Genomic DNA, 25,853 nt, shown 5'->3' on the forward strand with positions numbered 1-25,853 from the left:
ACCATGTTATTAAAATTATCAAAATTAAAATCATTGGCTAGGGAAGTTTAGTAAAAGCAAAATCTAGCAGAACTCATTTTCTAAGCAATTCTCTTGATAAACAACACTTGAGAAGTGAATAAAGGGAAGTTTTCATTTTCAATAGTTTATTTAAGATCAAGATGGCATTTTTATAATCAATTGGGAACAAGATAAATTCAAATGGAATTTACTGATACATTCCTAAATAAATATTAGAATCGTGTTGAGGAGAATCAGCTATTGTTGAAATATAGTACTAATAAATTTATTTGGAAATAAAAACCAAATGGCTGCTCAGAGATATTATAGACTTTGAGGAGATGATTTTGTTATTTTTATTTTTTTAATTAAGGATTTGTTCAATGAGGGATGTGTGGCTGGCTCAGTCAATAGAGCATGCAATTCTTGGTTGGAGGGTTGCAATTTCAAGCCCCACGCTGGGTGTAGAGATTACTTAAAAATAAAATTTAATTTATAGGGCACCTGGGTGGCTCAGTCGTTAAGCGTCTGCCTTCAGCTGAGGTCCCTGGGGTCCTGGGATGGAGCTCCGCATCGGACTCCCTGCTCCACGGGAAGCCTGCTTCTCCCTCTCTCACTCCCCCTGCTTGTGTTCCCTCTCTTGCTGTGTCTCTATCAAATGAATAAATAAAAAATCTTAAAAATTTTTAATTTAATTTAATTTAAAAAAAGAATTTGTTGGATGAAATAAGCAGTAGATATAGATACAGACAAAAAGAGAATCAGTGAATAGAAGACACATTAAATAGAAATGAAGTAAAATGCCAATTAAAAGAAAAAGATTATCATACTGGATTTAAAAATCAGTATCTATATGCTGCTTTAAAAAGACACATCTTAAACACTGAATGGAAAAGAATGAAAAAAGACATAGTATGCATATCAAAATAGAGCTGGTATAGTTTTATTGACATAAGGCAACAAATATTTTTTTTTTAAAGATTTTATTTATTTATCTGCGAGAGAGAATGGGAGACAGAGAGCATGAGAGGGGGAGGATCAGAGGGAGAAGCAAACTCCCCGCTGAGCAGGGAGCCCGATGTGGGACTCGATCCCGGGACTCCAGGATCCTGACCTCGAGCTGAAGGCAGTCGCTTAACCAACTGAGCCACCCAGGCGCCCCTAAGGCAACAAATATTGGCTAAAAGGTATTATTAGAAATAAAGGGTATTTTATAATGATAAAAGGTTTAGCTTACTAAAAACATAAACATTGCCTTAAAAATATATAAAAAATAAAATGCAAATACACAAAAACAAAAGGAAAATCTGAGAAAGGAGAATAGCCAAATCTATAATTACAGTGGAAGATTTTAATATATTTCTTTCAGTAATTGATTGTATAAGCAGATTAAAAATAGAAAAAGGATATGGAAGATTTGAAGAACCCAATATACAAACTTGAGCCATTTAGTGAATGACAGATGTATTCCTTTCAAGCTCATTCTACGAAGCCAGCCTAAACTTGATTGTAGAAGCTGCTTTTTTTTTTTTTTAAGATTTTATTTATTTATTCGTCAGAGAGAGAGCACAAGCAGGGGAAGCAGCAGGCAGAGGGAGAAGCAGATTCCCTGATGAGCAAGGAGCCTGATGCGGGACTCGATCCCAGGATCCTGGGATCATGACCTGCACCAAAGGCAGACATTTAACTGACTGAGCCACCCAGGCGTCCGGTAGAGGCTGCTTTTAGACAACAGGCTTGAGCAATGAAATGTAGAGCAAGGCAAAAGAGCCCACAGCGACCACGTAGCTGAATACAGATAGGCCCATCAGGAAACCCACCTCAAAATATCCATAAGCCCTAACTGACCAATGGAGTACTAACAAACACACATTTACCAAAAAAGGGAAAATTCCATATATCCCAATACCTCCTCACCTTCCCCCTTTAAAAACAACCCTCAACCACTGCCTCATTGCAGTCTCTCCTCTGCTGTCCTGCCCCTTGCTCTCTTGTGGTATATTTAATAAACTTCTATCTCCTTTGTCCCGCCTCAGGTGAATTCTTTCACCACCCATACCAAAAGCCCCCACCCAATCTTCATCACCCCACATTTGAGGGCCCCCATCAGGTTGGGAGAAACACAGTGATCTGACAAACACAATACAAACATACCACATGTGAGCACACACACACACAAGCCATTTTCTCATATTCTTGGGTAAACAAAATATTAGCAAACCAAAGACAGCATAAATTAAAAGCCTAAAATACCAAGACATGTAAAATGGGCTTATTTTAGGGAAAATAAAATAAAATAAAACGGGCTTATTTTAGGAACACAAGCCTAGTTAAACTTTCAAAACTCAATCAAACCCAAAATAATCTTGAAAATGAACAAACTTGGACTTATACTTCCTGGTTGTAAAACTTAGCACAAAGCTACCTAAGACAGTGTAGTACTAGCATGATGATAGATCAATGGAATAGATTTTAGAGTCCAGAAATAAACTCTTACATTTATGGTTAGTTCATTTTTCACAGGGGTGCCAAAACAATTCAACAGGAAAAGAAGAGTCTTTCCAAGAAATAGCACTAGAGCAACTAGATATCCCGATACAAAAGAATGAACTTGGACCCCTAACTAACACCATACATAAAAATTAACTCAAAATGGATCAAAGACTAAAATGTAGTAGCCAAAATGGAAAAACTCTTACAAGAAAGTAAAAGAATAAATCTTCATGACCTTGGGTTATGCAACGGTTTCTTAGATACAAAGCCAAAACTAAAAGCAACAACAACAAAATAGATAAACTGGACTTAACCAAAATTAAAAACTTTACAGCTACAAATCAAGAGAATGAAGACAGCTCAAAGAAGGGGAGACAATATTTGTACATTGTGTATGACAAAAATATATAAAGAAGAATTACAACTGAATAATAAAAAAAAATCCAGTTTAAAAATGGGCAAAAGATCTGAATACACATTTCTCCAAAGAAGGTATATACATGGCCAATAAGCACACAAAAGTATGTTCAACACCATTAGTAGTAAGGAAACTGCAAATAAAAACCAAAATAAGACACTTCACACTCATTAGGACAGCTAAAGGAAAAACGATAGATACTAACAAGTGTTGACAAAAGTGTAGAGAAATTAGAACCTTCAAACACTGCTTGTGGAAATGTATAAAAATGTAGCACTGTAGAAAACGGTCTGGCAGTTCATCAAAATTTTAAACATAATTACTTACCATAAGACCTGGAAATTCTACCTCTAGGTATATACCCAAAAGAAACAAAAACACATACACACAAAAGCTTGCATACAAATTTTCATAGCAGTATTATTCATAAAAGTAAAAATGGGAAACAAACAAAATGTCCATCACCTGATGAACTGGTAAAGAAAATACAGTGTATCCATACAATGGAGTATTATTTGACAATAAAATGCAATGAAACACTGATATATGCTATAACATGGATGAACATTGAAAACATTACACTAAGTGACAAAAGCCAGTCACAATGAACCACATATTGTGTAATTCCATTTATATGAAAGGTCCAGATTAGGCAAATTCATACAGACATAAAGTAAATGAATAGTTGCCTAGGGTTAGAGTTGGGACAGGGGATGGGAAGAGTAGGATGGCAGAGAACAGAGAACAATTGCTAACGAGTACTAGGTTTTTTTTTAAAGTGATGAAAATGTTCTAAAATTAGATTGTGATGATGGTTCCAAAACTCTATGAATATAACAAAAGTCAAAGAATTGCAAAATAAGTGAATTTTATGGTATGCGCGTTACATCTCAATTAAGCTGTTAAAAAATGCACTGTGAAAAAAGCTCAATCAATGTAATTCTCAAAAATAACAAAATAAAGAAATTGTACAGTCATCTTAACAGTGGCGAAATAAGCATTTGATAAAATTTGAAATTCATTTACAACAAAAGCTACCTGACATAGGAAAAATAGAAGAGAACTTCCTTAATATGATACAAGTTTTTACCAAAAACCTTCAGCAAACATCAGACTTAAGGTACAATGTTGAAAGTTTTACCTGCAAGGTCATAAAAGACACAAATATGCCTGTTATTGCCAATTTTATTTAATAGTGGAATCACCTCAGTTGAATAAGACAAAAGGAAAAGGACAAAGAAATAAGAGAAAAAAAAATTAAAATTTGGTTCCAGTCCAAGACAGCAACGTAAGAAGATCCTGAACTCACCTCCTCCATGGACACACCAATTCTACACCTATTTACTACAGAACAACCCCTCCTGAAGAACTGAGGGCTGAGTGAACAACTTCTATACAACAAAAGATAGACCACATAGAGAAAGGCAAGAGAGATGAAGACATGGTAACAAAGGAAATCCCACCTCTGATGCTGCAATCTGCAGTGTGAAGGGATAAGACTGAAAGACACAGAGCAGATTCTTCTACCCTGGGGCACAGAAAAAAAAAAGCGACAGTTTAGAAGGGCAACTACAATATAAAGGAACTAGCTCTAGAACCCTGCTGAATGGTGGAGCTGCTGGAACTCTCTCCAAGTATGAGAGGCTGGCAAACCCCACATTTATGCACATCCTCCACCTTGAGAGTACAGATGGCAGCAGGGTCCAGGTGTTAATAGCCAGCCTACCACATTAGTGACCACAGGGTCCCCGTCCCATAGGAGCCCCGGATGCCCTTGGCACAGAAGAAAATGTCAGGGTTTCAAAGAGAGGCTAGTTTGTAAAATATCCAGCCATAGATCTCCATCAAACAGCAAGAGAGCTGCTGGAACTCTCTCCAGGGTGGAGGAGCTAGAGAGCATCACAGTTTACATTCTGTATCCACTTTGATAGTGCAAACAGGAGCAGGGTCTGGGTGCCCTATGTAGCTTATTCGCTCAGTGAGCCATGGGCCCCTAGCCCACACCAGGCCCAGCCATCCCACGAAAACAGCCCCAGAGCAGCACACACAAGGACACTCCTGGTCAGCACTTGCTTACAACTCCAGCCATACTGCCAAGGTGATACAGGACCGAAGACCCCAGAACACCCGAGGCCCACACCACTCTGGCTCCAGAAAGCTTGCTAAGGCAGCCCTGGTACAGAGTGCTCCAGGACCTCCCGGTTCACCCCTGCTTAGGTTCCAGCCACCCATGCAAGGCACCCCCTCCACAGAGCATTCCAGGAATCCCCAGCCCATGCCCACATCAGTTTTAGCTACCTGCCAAGGGCACCACCTATATGGAATGCAGCAGGACACCACTGTCCCCACCCCACAAAGTTTCCAGCCACCTTGCCAGGGCACCCCCTGCATGAGCACATCAGAACATTCTAGCTTCTACCAGTCTCAGCTCCAGTCACCCCACCAGGGAATCCCCTGTGCTACGCTTCCCAGGACATCCTGGCTTGCACCCACTTCAGGTTCAACTGTCCTCCCAGGGCACCATATACATGGAGAGCCCTAGGAAATGCCCCAGCCCATGCATACTTCAGCTGTAGCTATCTGACCAAGGTGCGCCTACATGTAGCACAAGGGACACCCTGGCCTGCACCCTGCCTCAGCTCCAGCTGCCCCACCAGGGCACCCTCTATGCAGCAAACCCTGGGACACTTCAACTTCAGGTACCCTGCCAGAGTGCCCTTTGTGCAGAGAACCCAGGGACTGCACTGGCCCGCACCCACTTCAGCTTTAGCTGTCCTACCAAGGCACTCTCTGCACAGTCCCAGGACACACTGGATAGCATGCATTTCAACTTTAGCTGTCTTGCCAGGGTGCCCCCTGCAAAAAGAGCCCTGAGATCACCCCAATGTATGCCCACTTCAGCTCAGGCCATCATATCAGGTCAGCACCAGTACAGACTGTCCCAGGAACCCCAGTGCACCCCAGACACAGCTCCAGCCGGCCGGCCAAAGTCACCAGGCACACACAGTCTTCACAGGGGACAATTACAGAATCAGCTGTTCCACCTAATCCATAGAAACAAATACAGAAAGTCAAGCAAAATGAGGAGACAGAGGAATATGCTCCAAATGAAACAAAACAAAAGCAATATGCTTGGTAAAAGTTTAAAGTAATGATCATAAAAATGCTTACCACACAGAAAAGTGGAAAAAATTAATGACAATTTTGACAAAGAGAAAATATAAAAAAATAACCAATCAGAATTGAGGAATACAATAAGTGAAATAAAAATTACACTAGAGGGAATCAACAAAACACTAGAGGATGCAGAACAGATCAGTGATCTGGAAGACAGGGTTTGGAAAATACCTGAGATGAAGAGCAAAGAACAAATTCAAAGCACAATAATTTTAAAAATGAGGATAAGGTAAAGGTTCTCTTAGACAAGACCAAATGAACAATCACATTATAGGGGTCCCAGGAGAAGAAGAGAGAAAAAGGTAGAGAACTTGTTTGAAAAAATAATAGACGTAAACTTCCCTAACCTGGGAAGGAACAGACATCCAGGTTCAGTAAGCATAGAGTTCCAAAAAAGATAGCCCAAGAAGGTGCACACTATGACATATAATAATTAAAATGTCAAAGGTTTAAGATAAAGAGAGAATTTTAAAATCAGCAAGAAGTTACACACAGAGGAAACACTCTAAGGCTGTCAGCTGATTTCTCAGCAGAACCTTTACAGACCAGAAATGAGTGGCATGATATATTCAGAATGCTCAAAGGAAAAAAACCTATAACCAAAAATAGTCTATCCAGGAGGATTATCATTCACAATTGAAGTAGAGATAGAATTGCCAGATAAACAAAAGCTAGGAGTATATCACCACTAAAGCATCCTTACAAGAAATCTTAAAGGGAATTCTTTAAGTGGAAAAGGAAAGTTCATAATTAGAAGAAAATTACAAATAAAAATATGAAAAATAAGGGGCACTTGGGTGGCTCAGTCTGTTAAGCATCCAACTCTTGATTTTGGCTCAGGTCATGACCTCAAGGTTGTGACATCAATGTAATCAAGCTTAAGTGACCATCAAGTTAATATAGACTGCTATATAATTAGAATACTACATCTGAACCTCATGGTAACCACAAACACAATGCCTATAATAAATACACAAAAAATAAAGAGAAAGAAAGCCAAGCATAACACTACAGACGGTAATCAATCACTAGGAAAGAGAGCAAGAGAAGAAAAAAGGATAGAGAAGACCTACAAAAACAACTAAAAACAATTAACAAAATAGCAATAGACCACATGCCCAGTAATAATTACTTTAGATGTAAATAGATTAAATGATATAATCAAAAGACAAAGGGGAGCAGAAAATTTTTAAAAAAGCGAGAGAGACCAATCTATACACTGCCTACAAGAGACTCCCTTCAGGGGTGACTGGGTGGCTCAGTCTGTTAAGCATCTGCCTTCAACTCAGGTCATGATCCCAGAATCCAGGGATCAAGCCCCACATCAGGCTCCCTGCTCAGCGGGGAGCCTACTTCTCCCTTCCCCGCTCCCACTGCTTGTGCTCTCTCTGTCAAATGAATAAATCTTTGAAAAAAAAAAAAAAGAGAGAGAGACTCCCTTCAGACCTAAAAACACATAGAAAACGAAAGTTAAAGGAAGGAAAAAGATATTCCATGCAAATAAAGTGAGAAAAAAGCCAGGGTAGCAATACTTCTATTAGACAAAACAGACTTTAAAACTAAGAATATAACAAGAGACAAAAAAGGACACTACATAATGATAAAGGGGACAATTCAAAAGGTGATATAACAATTATAAACATCTATGCACCCAATGATGGAGCACCAAAACACATAACACAAAAGTTAATACAGATGAAGGGAGAAATTGACAGTAATACTCAGTTACATCAATGGATAGTTCATCCAAGCAGAAAACCAATAAGGAAACACCACCTTTGAATTAGACCAGAAGGACGTAAAAGATACATAAAGAACATCTGATCCCCAAACAGCAAAATACACATTCTTTTCAAGTGCACAGGGAACATTCTCCAGGACAGATCACATCTTAGGCCTCAAAACAAGTCTCAATAAATTTAAGAAGACTGAAATCATATCATGCATCTTTTCTGACCACAACAGTATGAACCTAGAAATTAATCACACGAAAAAACTGGAAAAAACACAAATAGGTCACCAAAGAAACTGAAGAAGAAATTAAAAAATACATGGAGACAAATGAAAATGAAAACACAATGGTCCAAAGTTTTTGGGACACAGAAAAAACAGTTCTAAGAGGGAAATATTTAGTGATACAGGCCTACCTCAAGAAACAATATAAATCTCAAAGAAACAATCTAACCTTACAACTAAAGGAACTAGAACAAGAACTAACAAAGCCCACAGTTAGTAGAAGAAAGGAATTAATAAAGATCAGAATAGAAATAAATGAAACAGAGACTAAAATCAAAACAAAAAAATAGAAAAGATCAATGAAACTAAGAACTGGTTCTTAGGAAAGATAAACAAAATTGAAAAACCTTTAGCCAGACTTACCAAAAAACAAAATCAAACAGGAGAAAAATAAAATTAGAAATGAAAGAGGAGAAGTAACATTCAACACCACAGAAATACGAAGAATTGTAAGACAATACTATAAAAAATTATATGCCAACAAGTGGACAATTAAGACAATACTATAAAAAATTATATGCCAACAAGTGGACAATGCAGAAGAAACACATAAATTCCTAGATACACAATGTCCCAAATCTGAATCAGGAAGACACAGAAAATCTGTACAGACTAATTAATGGTAAGAAAATAAAACTGGTAATCAAAAAGCTCCCAACAAACAAAAGCCCAACACCAGATGGCTTCACAGGCAAATTTTACCAAATATTTAAAGAAGAATGAATACCTATTCTCCTCAAACTAGTCCAAAAAATAAAATAGAAAAACAAAAAATAAAAAAACTTCCAAATTCATTCTATGAGGCCAGCATTACCCTGATACCAAAGACACTACTAAAAAAAGAAAACTACTATATCCCTGAACACAGATGCAAAAATCTTCAACAAAATATTAGCAAGCCACATTCACAATACATTAAAAGGATGAGTCACCACAATCAAGAGGGTTTGTTCCGGGGACATAATAATGGTTCAATATTAGCAAATCAATCAACGTGATATGCCACAATCAACAAAATTAAGGATAAAAATCATTTGTTCAATCCCAACAGATGCAGAAAAAGCATTTGACAAAAATCAACATCTGTTCATGATAAAAACTCTCAAAATAGGTTTATATGGACAATACCTAAACATAATAAAGGCCATATATGAAAAAACCATAGCTAACATCATACTCAATGGTGAAAAACAAAGAGCTTTTCCTTTAAGATCAGGAACAAGACAAGCATGTCCACTCTCACCACTTTAATTCAACATAATATTGGAAATTTTAGCCACAGCAATCACACAAGAAAAATAAATTAAAGGTATCCAAGTTACTAAGGAAGAAGTTAACTTGTCACTATTTGCAGATTACCTGATACTACACACAGAAAACTCTAATGGGTATGTGCTATGGTGAGCGCTGTGAATTGTGCAAGACTGTTGAATCACAGATCTGTACCTCTGAAACCAGTAATGCAATATATGTTAAGAAAAAAGAAGAAGAAGAAGAAAAAGAAGATAGCAGGAGGGGAAGAATGAAGGGGGGGAAATCGGAGGGGGAGATGAACCATGAGAGACGATGGACTCTGAAAAACAAACTGAGGGTTCTAGAGGGGAGGGAGGTGGGAGGAGGGTTAGCCTGGTGATGGGTATTAAAGAGGGCACGTTCTGCATGGAGCACTGGGTGTTATGCACAAACAATGAATCATGGAACATTACATCAAAAACTAATGATGTAATGTATGGTGATTAACATTAACAATAAAAAAATTTAAAAAAAAAAAGAAAACTCTAATGACTCCAGGGGCACCTGGGTGGCTCCGTCAGTTAAGCATCTGACTTCAGTTCAGGTCATGATCTCAGGTCCTGGAATCGAGTGCTGCAATGGGCTCGGTGCTCAGCAGGGAATCTGCTTGTCCTTCTCCCTCTCCCTCTGCCCCGGCCCCTGCCCCTGCTCATGCGCGCTCTCTCTCTCTCTCTCTAATAAATAAAATCTTTAAAGAAAATTCTAAAGACTCCACATAAAACTATTAAAATACATGAATTCAGTAAAGTTGAAGGATACAAAATTAATACACATACATCAGTTGCATTTCTATACACTAATAACAAAGTAGCAGAAAGAAAACTTAAAACAATCCCAGTAAAAAGAATAAAATACCTAGAAATAAACTTAACCACAAAGATCAAAGACTTACTCTGGAAACTATAAAATATTGATGAAGAAATGAACGATGGCACAAATAGAAAGACCCTCCATGCTCATGCACTGGAAGAATATTGTTAAAATGTCCCAACTACCCGAAGCAATCTACAGATTCAATGCAATCCCTATCAAAATACCAATGGCATTTTTCACTGAATTACAACAAATAACCCTAAAACTCGTATGGAACCACAAAAGACCCTGAACAACCAACGCAATCTTGAGAAAGAACAAAGCTGGAGGTATTACACAGTCCCAGATTTCAAAATATACTACAAAGCTATCGTAATCAAAACAATATGGTACTGGCACAAAAACAAGACACATAGATCATCAGAACAGAAAAGAAAGTCCAGAAATAAACCCATGCTTATATGGTCAACTAATCTATGACAAAGGTGGCAACAATATATAATAAGAAAAAGACAGTCTCTTCAATAAATGGTGCTGGGAATACTAGACAGCTACATGCAAGAGAATGAAACTGGACCCCTTTCTCACATCATACACAAAAATAAACTCAAAATGGATTAAAGACCGGGGCACCTGGGTGGCTCAGTCGTTAAGCGTCTGCCTTTGGCTCAGGTCATGATCCCAGGGTCCTGGGATCAAGCCCCGCATCAGGCTCCCTGCTTAGCGGGAAGCCTGCTTCTCCCTCTCCCACTCCCCCTGCTTGTGTTCCTTCTCTCACTGTGTCTCTCTCTGTCAAAAAAGAAATAAAATCTTAAAAAAAAAAATGGATTAAAGACCTAAATGTGAGACATGAAACCATAAAACTCCTAGAAGAAAACACAGGCAGTAATTTCTTTGACTTTGCAACATTTTTCTAGATATGTCTCCTCAGGCAAGGGATACAAAAGCAAAAATAAACTATCGGGACTATAACAAAATAAAAAGGGAAGGAAACCATCCACAAAAAGAAAAGGCAACCTAGTGAATGGGAAAAGATATCTGCAAAAGATCTATCTGGTAAGGCATTAATATCCAAAATATATAAAGAACTTATACAACTCAACACCGAAAAAAACAAATAAATCTGATTAAAAATGGGCAGAGGACCTAAATAGACATTTTTCTAAAGAAAACATACAGATAGCCAACAGACACATGAAAAGATGCTCAACATCACTAATCATCAGCAAAATGCAGATCAAAATCACAATGAATTATCACTTTAACCTTGTCAGAATACCTGGAATCAAAAAGATAAGAAATAATAAGTGTTGGCGAGGATCCAGAGAGAAAGGAACCCTCACACACTATTGCAATTGCTGCAGCCACTGTAAGGAACAGTATGGAGGCTCCTCAAAAAATTAAAAAGAGAATTACCATATGATCCAATAATTCCTCTAGTGGGTATTTTCCCAAAGAAAACAAAAACACTAACTCAAAAAGATATATGCACCCTATGTTTACTACATCATTACTTACAATAACCAAGAAACCCAAGTGTCCCTCAATAAATAAATGGGTAAACAAGTTGGGGTATATATACAATGGACTATTACTCGGCCATAAAAAAGGATGAAATCTTGCCATTTGCAACAACATGGATGGACCAAAAGAGTATTACACTAAGTGAAATAAGTCAGACAAAGAAAGACAAATACTATGTGATTTCACTTATATGTGGAATCTAAAAAACAAAACAAATGAATAAACAAACAAGCAAAGAGCAGAAACAAACCCATAAATAGAACACACCAATGGATGTAGTGGCAGTGGTGGGAGGGAGGCATGAGCAAAATGGGTGTAGGACAGTGGGAGATACAAGTTCCTAGTTATGGAACAAATAAGTCACAGGGATAAAAGATACAGCATAAGGAGTATAGTCAATGGTATTATAATTAAAGTTGCATGAAGCTATGTGGTGAGCATACCATAATGTATAGATTTGTCAAATCATTATATTGTATCCCCAAAACCAATGTAACATTTATGTCAACTATACTTCAATTAAAAATATAAAGTAAAAAAATTAAAATATAACATGACATAGCAGGATTACGTACACAGAATAAAAATAATTTATATATAACTAGGTTTATAAGCAAATTTAGTAAGATTAATGAATACATAATCAATATACAGAGTCAACTGTGTTCCTCTATATAAACAAAAAGCAGAAAATAAAATTTTAAACTAAAACCATTCTCAAGAGCATCAAAAAATTCAAATTTTAGAAATAAGCCTAATAAAAAGAAATTCAAGAACTGTAAACAAAAATTATAAGAGACGTTTAGTAAAATTAAACAAGACATAAAACAAAGAAGTGATAACTCTGTTAATAGATTGGAACTGATTATAATATAAACAAACTCTTGAGATGATGTGACATGTCACTAAAACAACATGAACATCAGCAAAAACAGGTATTAGTTCTGAAGGTGGGGGAGAAAACTGATATTTTTGGAGTGCCTATCACAGTGTCTTCTTTTTGCCAAGAATTTGAACACATACTGTCTCATTTAATCCTCCTAAGAACTTTATAGTACTTTTTTCTTCACTAATGAGGAAACTATGACACAGTGAGTGAGAAAGCCAGGATTCAAATGTAAGCTTGTATGGCTACAAAGCCTAAAAAGAAGTATATCTTCATCCAAAGAATTAAAACACAAGCAAAAGTCAAACAAACTAACAGGGCACCTGGGTGGCTCAGTTGGCTAATCGTCTGCCTTTAGGTCAGGTCATGATATCATGATATCAGGGTCCAGGGACTGAGCCCAGGGTCCAGGGACAGCCCAGTGTCCAGCTCCCCGCTTAGCAGGGAGTCCACTTGTCTCTCTGTCCCTCCCCCCGTTCGTTCTCTTTGTCTCTCTCTCTCTCTCAAATAAATAAATAAAATCTTTAAAACAAACGAAAAAACAAATCCTGTCTTGATGTATGCTCCTAGGAAGATGGGGTATGCAATCACTGGGAAAAATTGTTTGACAATTTCTTAAATAACTAAACACGCAACTACCATCTGACTCAGCAACGGTACTCCTGGGCATTTATCCTAAAGAAATCAAAACTTATGTCCACAAAAACAAACAAACAAACAAACAAAAAATACACATACACAAAAAAACAACTATTCATGAATGTTTACAGTAGTTTTATTCATAACAGCCAAACACTAGAAAGAACTCAGTTATACTCATAGTGAATGGTCAAACTGTGGTACATCCATATCATGGAACACAATTCACAAAAAAGAGGCACAACTGATACACACAACAATCTGGATAAATCCCCAGAGAATTATGCTGAGTGAAAAAAAGCCAATCTTGAAAGTTTACATATTGTTTGATTCCATTTATATAACATTCCTGTAATGATAAAATTATAGAAGTGGAGAAGGGATTAGTAGTTGCCAGGGGTGAAGGTGGAGAGGGACAGAAGTGATGGTTGCAACATGAGATATCCCTGTGGGATGCAACTGTTCTCTATCTTAATTATGTCAATATCCTGGTTGTGATATTGTACTATAGTTTTTTAAGATGTTACCATTGAGGAAAACTGGGTAAAGCATATGCAGAATCTCTTTGCATTCTCTCTCACAACAGTATGTGAATTTACAATGATCTCAAAGTAAAGTTTAATTTAAAAAAATGGGAAAACACTCTAGCTTAACACATAGCAATGGATCTCAAAGTGCAGGAGGAGGAGGTCCACAAAGATAATACTCTAAGATTATGTAGCCACTGACAAGTAAAATATATAGCTGGGTCTCTGCTTCCTTTTCAACACAGGAATGCACCACCTCTGCTTCAGAGCTAAATCACAGTGAAAATATCTATCTTAAACAGTCAAAATATTTGCCCTGAAAAGAATTTCAGTTAAAAACTAAGTAATTATCTAATGAATCTTATTCCCGAATTTCATTCTTTCACGCATTCAACAAAAATATATTTGGGTGTTGACATGGAGCAGACACTGCACTAGGCTCTGGAAACATAATAATATAAAAAATAGATGTAGTTTTGAAGAAATACTATAGGGAAAGTATTAGGTGTTAAAGAAGCATATAACAAAAATTCAGTTTTCAAATTTGGAGGTTTGGAAGGCTTCCTAAGAGATACATACAAAGCTGAGACATAAAGAATACACAATAACCAGATGAGAAGCATATACAAAGGCCCTGATTTGGAAATAAAAGGCAGAGAGCAAGTAGGAATTCTTAGTCTTCATTTTACTGAACCTATCAGTAAATCATTCCTTCCTCATTAAATCACGTTTTTCACTTAAGATTCTAGAACACCACATCCCCATGGTTTCTATCCTACTTCAATGGTCATTGTTGCTCAGTCTACACTTGGGCTGGTTCTTCCTCATCTCCCTGCCCACTTAAGGTTAGAGTGTGCCAGAGCTCAGTTCTTAGTAACCCTTGCTCTATCCTTCAGAGATATCATTAGTGTCATGGCTTTAAATATTACCTCTATGCCAATGACTCCCACATTTATATAAAGAGATCAGACCTCTCCTGAACTTCAGACTCATAAATCTAACCAAACATCTCTACCTAGCAGTCTAATGGGCATCTTAACACAACTAAAACTGAACTCCAGATCTTTCTCTCAAACCCTGTTCCATCCACAATCTTCCCCATCTCATCTTTCCAGTTGTCCACACCAATTCCTTGACTCCTCTCAGTGTCTCTCATCCTGCATATCCAATTCATTAGCAACTCCTGTTACATCCAAAATATACCCAGAATCCCACCATTTCCTACTGCCTCTAAATCCACTCACCCGATCGGAGCTACTATCATTTCTAATCTGAATTTCTGCAAGAATCTGACTGATATCCCAGCTTCTACCTCCCTCCCTACATTCTCCTCTCAGTGTAGCAGTCAATGAGATACTTTGAAAAGGTAAGTCTGATCCTAACACTCCTCAGCAGTTCCCAGTTTTACTCAGATAAAAGGTCTATTAATGGCTTATAAGCCCTTCTACAATCTGCTCCCACTCCTACTACCATCCCTCCTCACTTTTTCTTCTCTGTCACAATGATGTCCTTACATGTTCCTGCTTTGGACTCTGCACTAGCTGGTCCACTTGCTTATACCACTTTTCCCCCAATTATCTACATGGCTACTTCTCTTGATTCCTTCAAGAGTCTTTTCTGAAACGTCAAATTTAAAATCTGATTACCTTATTTAAAATTTCAACTTTCACGCTTGCTTCAGCAGCACATATACTAAAATTGGAACGATACAGAGATTAGCATGGCCTATGCCCAAGGATGACACACAAATTCATGAATTGTTACATATTTTTCAGAGAAAGAATTTTAAAGTAAATGTGGCAACAATATGTGATTCTGGGTCAAGGGCATATGGGAGTTCCTGGCACTATTCTTGTGTCTTTCTGTATGTCTTAAACGATTTCAGAATAAAAGTTTAAAAATTTAAAAACAAAAAACAAACAAGAATTGCAACTCCCTATTATCTCTACCTTACCCTACGTTTTCTTTCTTGACAGCACTTACCACTTTGTAAGACACTATATGATTTAGTTTCCTATTGCAGTTTTTATTTGTCTTTCCCCATGAGGGTATAAGCTCCAAAAGGACAGAGATTCTTGTCTGTTTTGTTTCCTGGTGTATTCCATGCATCTAGAGATGCCTGGCACCAAGCACTCAATATTATTTGTTACATTCAAGTTTCAAAGGACAGGGGTACCATGATTAGAGAGTTTAGAGGTAGAGTAGTTCATAGAGATGAGGAAGTATAAAGTAGGACCATAGGAGTGCATGGCTGAACTAGTGTGGAAATCAAATTCACAGGAGACACAGCAGTCCAGGAACTAAGAAACTAGCATGTTGTGTCAATTGGGCTAAACATTCAAACGCAGAAATCACCCTAAGTAGATAGAAAGACAGTAAGTCAAATTCAAGTTTTAGCAGGGAAATTGGGGACGCAGTTTGCAGAATGATTAAGATTAGAGGGAGGGTTGTTTATTGAATACAGATTAAGGCTACCTATTAGGATATTAGGGTATTAGAACACTCTGAAGAGTCATCTCTTTGCCGGTGCTCTTCCCATGCTGGCATTGTTCTTCGCTCAGTCACTGGGTCCCCTTCTCTAAAGAGGCTTCTTTGCTCGCCCAGCTAAGAAGACAGCTGTCTCACATACTCCTTTTTTTTTTATGGCATATGTAATTCCTACCTCCCATGAGGCTAGGAGCCATGCCCGATTCAACTTTGTATTCCTTCCTGTCCCCAGCACACTGTGCACATTCTCTACCAGTTTTTGTTGAATGAATAAAATAAATAATTTGTGATTAAAAAAAAGTTCTAAGAAAGGATGCCTACATATGGAAAATTCTTCCTACTACAGAATATCAATCAAATCTTCTGTTGAAGTTAAGATCAAATTCAGTTAATCCAGACAACTAAATTTCATAAATTCATCCTAGTCAAACAAAAAATGATCAGTGGAAATGGTTCCAAGTAGTACAGCAGTTTGGCTACATAGATACAACCAGTAAATGCTGTGACAATGAAATGCCTTAACAAATCTTTGAGGACCTATGATAAAACATCTGATTACTCACACCTCCTCTCCTCCCATCCCACTAATAATAAGAGGCAGGTGGATAGAGGCAAGGGAAGAGGACTAGAAGCCAGGAACCTCAGTAAATACCTCTCCCAACTAGGGAAGCAACCATGTAATAACATAAATAATTCCAAGTTCCTTATTGGGGATATAAATTTGGCTTGAAAAAGTACCAGTTCCTGTAAGTGGTTAATATGGAGGTCTATTGGACAACTCTGCTTTAAAGCACATGGATTCCAGAAACCACAGATTCACAAAAAAACAAAACAAAGTTTATCATTGTAAGTTTCAAAAGGTAGTCAATGAAGAAGTCTACTTATCCACTCAAATATTTTCAAAGTGATTATACACAAAGTCATATATTCAATCACAGAAACTCTTCAAATCTGATCAAGACTTGAAAATGTACCTATGTCACATTTTAACATGCTCAGTGCTTTCATAATAGCATACATTATCTTTACATTTACATCTGATGTAGCTATATTTAAAAATTGTCGGGGCACCTGGGTGGCTCAGTCGTTAAGCGTCTGCCTTCGGCTCAGGTCATGATTCCAGGGTCCTGGGATCGAGCCCCACATCGGGCTCCCTGCTCCGCGGGAAGCCTGCTTCTCCCTCTCCCACTCCCCCTGCTTGTGTTCCCTCTCTCGCTGTGTCTCTCTCTGTCAAATAAATAAATAAAATCTTAAAAAAAAAAAAATTGTCAGTTAAGCTACAACCTAAATTAAATAAATGGAAATCACATTTTTGTCAATAAAACTGATATTCTAAAATGATAAGTTAATTTCAGTAAATTACAAAATTATATAATATTTAAAAAATCATTTATGGGGCTTTAAAAACTACCATATCTAGTATCTAATTACTTTAAAAGCAAGGACACTAGAACGTTTCATTCTGTAGGCAACTGTTCTCAGAATAATGATATAATACCTCCCACTTATTGAGTGACCTCTCTGTGAGGACATTTTTTTTTTAATCTCTTGTAATTCTCAAAACAACTCACAAAGTATTATTATCCTCACATTAAGGTCAAGAAAATTGAGGTTCAGGAAAATTGATGTGAAATAATTTCTTACCAGTTAACAACTGGTTATATTAAGTAAGCCTGGAACGGTGATTGTTCTAATTTTAAGTCTGAATTTTTGCCATTATACAACACTGCCTCTTAAAATCACTCACTCAAGAAATACTTTTTGAGTGCCCTTATGGACCAGGCATTGCAGAAAATACCACGTATACAAAGATTAGTTTGTGCCATTGCAGCCTCACATCTTAGCCCAATCTAGGGCAGAAATAAGACTTATAAACAAATAATTGCAACACAATGCAATAAGTGCTATGAAAGAAGTAGATATATATGAATACCATATAATAGTGGATGTGTTTGCTCTGTGTAAGGTAGCAAGCAATCAAAGGCGGCTTCACTTACGAGAAAAAAATGCTTGGTATGTACGAGACATTATATTATTTTTTTTTAAAGATTTATTTGAGAGAGTGAGTGAGCACATGGTGAGAGGGGCAGAAGAAGAGGGAGAGAGAATCCCAAGCAGACTGGGTGCAGAGCCCCACACTGGGCTCGATCCCAGGACCCTGAGACCCTGACCTGAGCCGAAATCAAGAGACACCTAACCAACTAAGCAATCCAGGTGCCCCTATATTAAATTAAATGTTGATGCAAGTTGAAACTTAAAGGAAAAGCAGGGTTTGCAGATGGACAATCAATGTAAGGATATCCTAGACAGGAAGATGCCTTATTTGCAAAAGCACAAAGTTTCAGAAAATCGTAAGCAGTTTAGCATAGCTAAAAAATACGGTGCTTTTGACAAGTGGTAAAGAAGTAATATTAAGCCAGGTTAGGGAAGTTCTCATATGCCATGTGAAAAAAAGAGTCTGGACTTTATCCTGTAAGAAATTGGGGACCTTTCTTAGACTTTGATCAGGCCATTAGTTTACAAAGATTACCTTGTCAAATATGGAAAAATAGATGTGAGGGTGGGAACAACATTTTAGAAGTCTACCACAAATAGCCCAGGTAATACAATTTATAATTTTTTTGCTTCAGACTCCTATATTTAATTACCTACCTGACATTTTGGACGTCTCACAGACATTTCTAGCCTAAATGTCCAAAACCAAAGTCTTATTTCTCCACCAAACTTGGGTGCTCCCTGTTCAATCTCTCAGTAATAGTACAACCATGCAAGTTACTCAAACCAGCAACTTGGGTTCGCTCTTGATTTCTCCCTCTCCTTTACCCACCAAACTAAATCCATTTATTACTAATTATCCCTAAGGCATATCTCAAATGCATCCATTTCTTTCCAGTTCCATTGCCATCCCAAGCTATTACTGCTCAACTGGAATACTGCAATAGCTCCCAAATGTCCCTGACATTTTCCTTAATATCAGTTGGTTTCCTTACAGCACTTATTATAATTAGCAATTCCTCTATTTATTTGAATTTTGTCTTTCCCTCCTATTAGAATGCCTTCATAAAATCAAAGACCATAAACTGTCTTGTTTATCATTTTACAGCACACTAGCATCAGCCAGGTCAATAAACAGTATTAACAGAGTACCACATACTTACTATAGGCCAGGCACTATTTTATGTGTTTTATGTATATGAAGTCATTTAATCCTCACAACAACCTGTGATGTAGGTATTCTTTTTTTTTTTTTTTTAAGATTTTTTTATTTATTTGACAGAAAGAGACACAGTGAGAGAGGAACACAAGCAGGGGGAGTGGGAGAGGGAGAAGCAGGCCTCCCACCAAGCAGGGAGCCTGATGCGGGGTTCGATCCCAGGACTCCGGAATCATGACCCGAGTCAAAGGCAGACGCCTAAAGAATGAGCCACCCAGGCGCCCCTGTGATGTAGGTATTCTATTGATAAGAAAACTAAGGCACAGATTGCTAACTTATCTGCACAAGGTCACCCAACAAGTACATGGCAGAACCTAGAATCAAACCTAGGCAGTCTGAAGCCCATTCTCTTAATTATTAGCTAGTACTTCTCTTAGTAGGTGCTCAATAAATATTAACAATATTTATTATTTATTTATATTGTTAATAAACAAAGGAGAAGAGGAACAGGTTTAGGGGACATGCTAAGTTTGAAGTACTTGGAGAAGACTATGAAGTACAGAAGGATAGTTACAATAAGCATGCCAAAGGGGCGCCTAGGTGGCTCAGCCAGTTAAGTGTCTGCCTTGGGCTCAGGTCATGATTCCGGAGTCCTGGGATCAAGCCCCTCATCAGACTAACTGTTGAGGAGGGAGTCTGCTTCTCCCTCTGCCCCTCCCCCATCTCATGTTTTCTCTCTCTCTCTTTCAAATAAATAAATAAATAAAATCTTTTTAAAAAAATAAGCATGCAGAAGTCATCAGCTTCTACTGGAAACCACCTGTAAAATGCAAGCCCCTTTATAATAAAAAGTGATCATATAATTTTTAAAAAATTGGAAATGCTCTTAAACTGTAATCTTTTAGATCCAATTCTGTAATAAAAACATGTTTTCACAAAGCACAGAGAGCCCCCATTGAGCCTTGGCTGTATCTGAAAAATTCTGTATTAATAAGAAATGAAATACTTGTCATTAAGTAGCATTCAGTATCTATATAAATGTTAAACTTGTACTTTATTAAAATATAGAAGTGCCGAGATGTACTTTTAATTTGACAAAATGATACCAAAATCCATCTAAAAAAATACAAGAAAATATGAGAATAACAAGAAAATACCGAAAAAAGAAAAGTGGAAGCACACTTTACCTACTTGATATCAAAACATAGTCTAAAGTTAGAGAAATTAAGATAATGTGTATGGTTCAAGTCGAAGACAGAACAATAGGGGAAAAAAAACAGAGTCCAAACAAAATCAAGTGTGTATAAATTGTAAAATTAAATGTAAGAACAAATTTTAAATTATATATTCATACTATTTTTATTATCTAATTTATAAGCATCAGAAATGTTTTTTTAAGCATCACAAATAAACTAGAAACTATAAAAGAAAAAAGGCAGATTTCAAAGTAAAATAATTAAAACTATTTCATGGAAAAACAGCATTAAAATGTAAAAAGACAAATTTCAAAATGAGAGTCAAGGCTTGCAAAATATGAGAGTTAAAAACCTAAGAAGTAATTCCTTTAAAATTAAGAGATTATGATAGCCAATAACAAGCTACTTAAAAGAGATTAAACAATGGACACTACACATATAAAAAATGCTCAACATCAACAGAATTCAGTTACAAACAAAATAATGAAGAATCACTTTTTGCAATCTGATTGGATGGGATAAAAGATGGGAATTGGGTGCTCTCAAACACTGTTAGTAAGAAAGAAAATGGGTACAACCTTTCAGAAGAGCAATTTAGGAATTATAGAGTATTTGTGGTTAAATAACCTACTTCTAAAAAGTTAGATTTACAGGATAATCAGACAAGCATATAAAGATTTGTTCACAAGAGCATTCTTTTTAAATGTTAATAACCGACCCAACAATCCCACTTCTGGGCACATATCCAAAAGAAATGAAAACAGGATCTTGAAGACATATGTGCACATCCATGTTGGCTGCAGCATTATTCACAATAGCTAAGAGGTAGAAGCAATCTAAATGTCTATTGGCAGAGGAACAGATAAATAAAATGTAGTGTATACACACACACACAGGAATATTAATCAGCTTTGAAAAAGGAAATCCAGGGCGCCTGGGTGGCTCAGTCGTTAAGCGTCTGCCTTCGGCTCAGGTCATGCTCCCAGGATCCTGGGATCGAGTCCCACATCGGGCTCCCTCCTCGGGGGGAGGCCTGCTTCTCCCTCTCCCCCTCCCGCTGCTTGTGTTCCTGCTCTCGCTATCTCTGTCTCTGTCAAATAAATAAATAAAATCTTTAAAAAAAAAAAAAAAAAGAAAAAGGAAATCCAGTCATACACTACAACATGGATGAACCTTGAGGATACAATGGTAAGTCAAATAAGCCAAAGAAGAACCATAACTGCCATGAGTTCACTCATACAAGTGAACTCAAGTAGTTTAACTCTTCAAAAAAAGTAGAATGGTAGATGCCAAGGGCTGTGGGAGGGGGAAAAGGGAGTTGTACAAAACGTGCAGTTTCAGTTTTACAAGATGAAAAAGTTCCATGTATCTGTTTAATGACAAGGTACATATACTTGACACTATTGTACTATACACTTAAAAATGGTTAAGATTGTAAATTTTATGTTTTTTACCACAATCAAAAAAAGTTAATCAAAAATAATATCCATCAAGTAGGAATTATCTTAGAGACATATAACGAAATACCAGATCGCAATCAAAAATGATATTTTTAAAATGACATTAATATATATCCAGTCATATCCACAGCCTATTGTTGAATTAAAAAAAGTTTACAAAAAAGCAAGGTAGTATGATAGCATTCATGCAAATGTCTGTACCTATGACAGATCTGTAAGGATATTCACCCCAATTTAATGGTGGTATCTCTGGATAACAGTATTACAGATGACCTCCTTTTTTTATTTTCCTTGTTTTTAAATACAATGAGTACATACTATGTACGTGACAGAGAATACTTCAAAAGAAGTGACTGCCACCATTTGTTCCAGAATTCTAGAATGGAATTTTACATTTCTCTCTCCCTATGTGTCTATAGCACATATTGGGGAATTAATAAATATTTGAGAGGCAAGATGAGTAGTGATTAAGAGATCAGAAATGAGACAGACCTGGATATGATTCTCAGCTCCAAAATTTACTGATCAAGGCCTTAAAGTCTTAATGAACGTCACTGAACACCAATTTCTTCAACTATAAATGTCACATAACAATACCTGCAGATTATTTCAAGAAAAATGTACTTAAAGCACTTAATATCATTCCTGGCTGGGGAAACACTCAATAAAAAATGATGGCCACAATTACTATTTCTTGACTTGAAGAACTCACAACAAAAACAAAACTAAGCATCTATAGGAAACTACACTGCAAAATTATACTGAAAATCCCAACTGCATTAAGAAAACAAGAGCTCTAGGGTGCCTGGGTGGCTCAGTCGTTAAGCGTCTGCCTTCGGCTCAGGTCGTGATCCCAGGACCCTGGGATCGAGCCCCACATGGGGCTCCTTGCTCCACGGGAAGCCTGCTTCTCCCTCTCCCACTCCCCCTGCTTGTGTTCCTGCTCTCGCTATCTCTCTCTCTGTCAAATAAATAAATAAAATCTTTAAAAAAAAAAAAAAAAGAAAAGAAAAGAAGAGCTGTATATTGTACACCTTAAACTAATACTATATGTTAACAAACTTGAATTAAAATAAAAAATTACCAAAAAAAAGAGATAATGCTTTGACTGTTGGTCCCACAACACTGATGCTTTACTGAAGAAAAAAAAACCAAACAAACCAAGAATGGTAATGGACCATTTTTGAGTATTAGTCCTGTACCCTTCCGTAGCTTATCTCCTTCCAACCAATCTTTAGTAGAGTGTTTGTCTATAAGGGAGTGGGTAGTTCAGAACTTCTAAGACCATTTTTATTCAAACAGACGACCTGAAGCCATGCTTCATGCACGCAAAGCGGCTAAAAACATTAGAGGCACCCTCCACAAATACACGGGTGCAATCTAATCGTGAGCAAGTCAAAAGGTAAGAAAAATGGGACTCTGGGATTGAAGACTAGAGGTGGAGAATGGCATTCCGGACTTAGGAACTACCGCCATCCCATTTCACCCACTCTTTCTTTAAAACACAATTACATGCCGTTCAACTTCCTGTCTCTCTCGAAAGAAACTACTGACTTGCCCGCCACGCCACTCCGAAAGCCACACCTGGTGTATTCGCTGCAGAATCTCCAACTCCCGCCACAGGTTTGGCTTGCGTCCGCCCCAAGGCGGAAGTGACTTCAAAGGGACAAACTGAAAGTAAGAGAGTTCAAATACCAGGAATCTAAAACCCCTGCGGCGTTCTGAGAAAGCTACTCTCTGACTACCCCTCTCTTTTATGCCTTCCTCTTCTGTTAGGGTGGCAAAAAGGATTCGCCGCACACTTGCAACTTGTTCCCCGCTCCAAACTCCAATCATTTAAGGTCGTCTCCTCTCATTGGTCAACGAAGTGACATGGGTATCTCCCAGGAACTACAATTCCCGTCAGGCCCCACGGGAAGTAAAAGCAGGAAAGGACAGCGGCGGGGGCAAAGCACATTGGGAAATGTAGTTCCCTGCTGGCCGAACAGAGCAGTAACTCCGCCTTCCTCCACTGAAGCTGGAGAAACCAGGTGTTCGGCCTAGAACCCGTTACCCCTAAGGGAGGAGCCAAGCCCTTAAGCAGCATTTCTCACTTCCCCCTCCCATGGAGGATAAAAATGTTCATTCACTCCAAGAAAGCTCTATAAATATTCCCTAAAGAAATATGGTTGTCTTCCCGATATCTCCAGGTCAGTAAAAACTCCACAGAACTCTTCCACCTCAGGCTCCCAACTCGTGGGAAAAGGTGCCTTTTTTACAAGTGGGCAAAATGGCTGTCCTCTTAGTTTTACCATTGGTTGTCCTTTGCGTCCTTCAAGGGCGGTTACTTATCACCGATTGGTTCTTTTTCTCTTGAGGGTGGAGGAAGACTTGGCACAGCTCTCCCGCGGCCCGGGAGGAGATAAAGGGGTGGAGAGAAGGCAGTTTGTTCAAGCCTGATTGGATGATCCTCCTGTCACTCGGAGGATGTATAACCTATGATTTGTGGACTGCCCCTCAAAGAGAACGAAGAGGCGGGGCTAGTGCGTGGTGGGAAGGGGCGGGATTCTGCCAGCCGCGGCTGCCGCTGGAGCCGGTGTCCGGGCTGGTGATGGGGTTAATTCCCTTTCGTAAGACTCTTACTTGCACCCACCCAGCCCCGCCGTCGCCCCGCCGCGTCGCGCTCCAACCGCCTCCTCCTCCTCCTCCTCCTCAGTAACGCGGGTAAGAGATGCCCTCCCCTCCCCCCTCCAGCTCCCCGGGAATAACGCGCCTCGGTCCCCTCCCCCGCCCGCCAACCGGTAGCGCTAACGGAGAAGGAGGCAGGCAGGGGAGAGATGTGTGTGAGAAGGTGGCCTTCCCCGCCGAGCCATCGGCGCCCCAGCCAGGCCCCCGCCAAGGTGCTGCTGCTGCCAGCCCGCCGGGAGGTCGGGTTCCGAGGGAGCCCGGCTCGCCTGGCCCGCCGCTGCGGCTGCGGCTGCAGCTGCATCCACTACCTTGTGCCCACCGCCCCCACCCGGGGACCATGTGAAAAGCAAACCCCTCGAGGCCTAGCGGAGGAGGCAGGGGAAAGGTTCCCGAGTCCCTGCCATGGCTGCTGCTTGCTGCCTTTGCCGCCCCAGGGACTCGGGAACCAGCCACAGCAGGCCTGCCAGGAGCGGGTGCCGTGCGTGTTTCTGCTCTCTCGGGTGGCTGGCGCCGATGCCTCGGGCTCCCCCGCCCACCCCACGCCTCGGCCCCCGGCCTTGCACCGGGAGAATTTTTAGAAAGGAAATAAGGTGTTCCGACCAGTTGGTAAAATGCAGGCATATCTTGCCTGTGGTACAAGAAAAAAGCACAATGGGATTATTGAAAAGAAAGTTGAATGACTGTCAGTGCCACGGACCCCGGGGGTCAGATTTACACACCTTATGGTTGAGCCTTAGGCTCCACCCTATGTTTTTGAAGTTTTTTTTGTTCCCTTTTTTTGTTACGAGGTGCAGAGGAGAGTGCCTCTGCTTTTTGAGCTTGCTTTTATGTAGAAACAAATTGTTGAGGCTGTCTTGTCCCGTGTGTAATTTCCTGGATAGCAAGTTAAGTAAAAGTAAGGCTTAGTAAATAGCAGATGATTTTTCTAATATGATGTCCCAGAAAATATGTGTATATAGATCTAAGTATCCATGGTTATAGTTTGCCAAATTGTAATTCTGAAGAAACCCTTTGCTGTTAGCTTGTATGTCATTGATTACAAGAACTTTTGAGTAATGAAAGGTGGTTAAAGTCTAACTGGAAGCTAACCTAGTTGTGATATT

The 25,853-nt window shown here is 38.6% G+C and overlaps 1 protein-coding gene and 1 pseudogene across 3 annotated transcripts in view; one reads left to right on the forward strand and one right to left on the reverse strand.

Moving 5' to 3' along the window:
- Nucleotides 1-24,238, reverse strand: part of ZRANB3 (zinc finger RANBP2-type containing 3) — a 307,849-nt gene extending 283,611 nt beyond the window's left edge. The window contains exon 1 of one of the 3 annotated variants that reach the window (XM_045868960.3): nt 23,668-24,235. The gene's annotated coding sequence lies outside the window, so the exon portion shown is untranslated. Of the gene's footprint in view, nt 1-17,344; nt 17,491-23,667 lie in introns of those variants that run through there. The other 2 variants (XM_064586450.1, XM_064586451.1) reach the window with 2 other exon arrangements.
- On the forward strand, nt 15,459-15,558 carry LOC123839995 (U6 spliceosomal RNA; annotated as a pseudogene).
- Nucleotides 24,239-25,853: the final 1,615 nt, after the last annotated feature.

Source organism: Mirounga angustirostris, unplaced genomic scaffold (genome assembly GCF_029215605.1).
Source record: "Mirounga angustirostris isolate CCGP_5_RB_7025 unplaced genomic scaffold, mMirAng1.0.hap1 SCAF_3, whole genome shotgun sequence".
Classification (NCBI taxonomy): Eukaryota; Metazoa; Chordata; class Mammalia; order Carnivora; family Phocidae; genus Mirounga; species Mirounga angustirostris.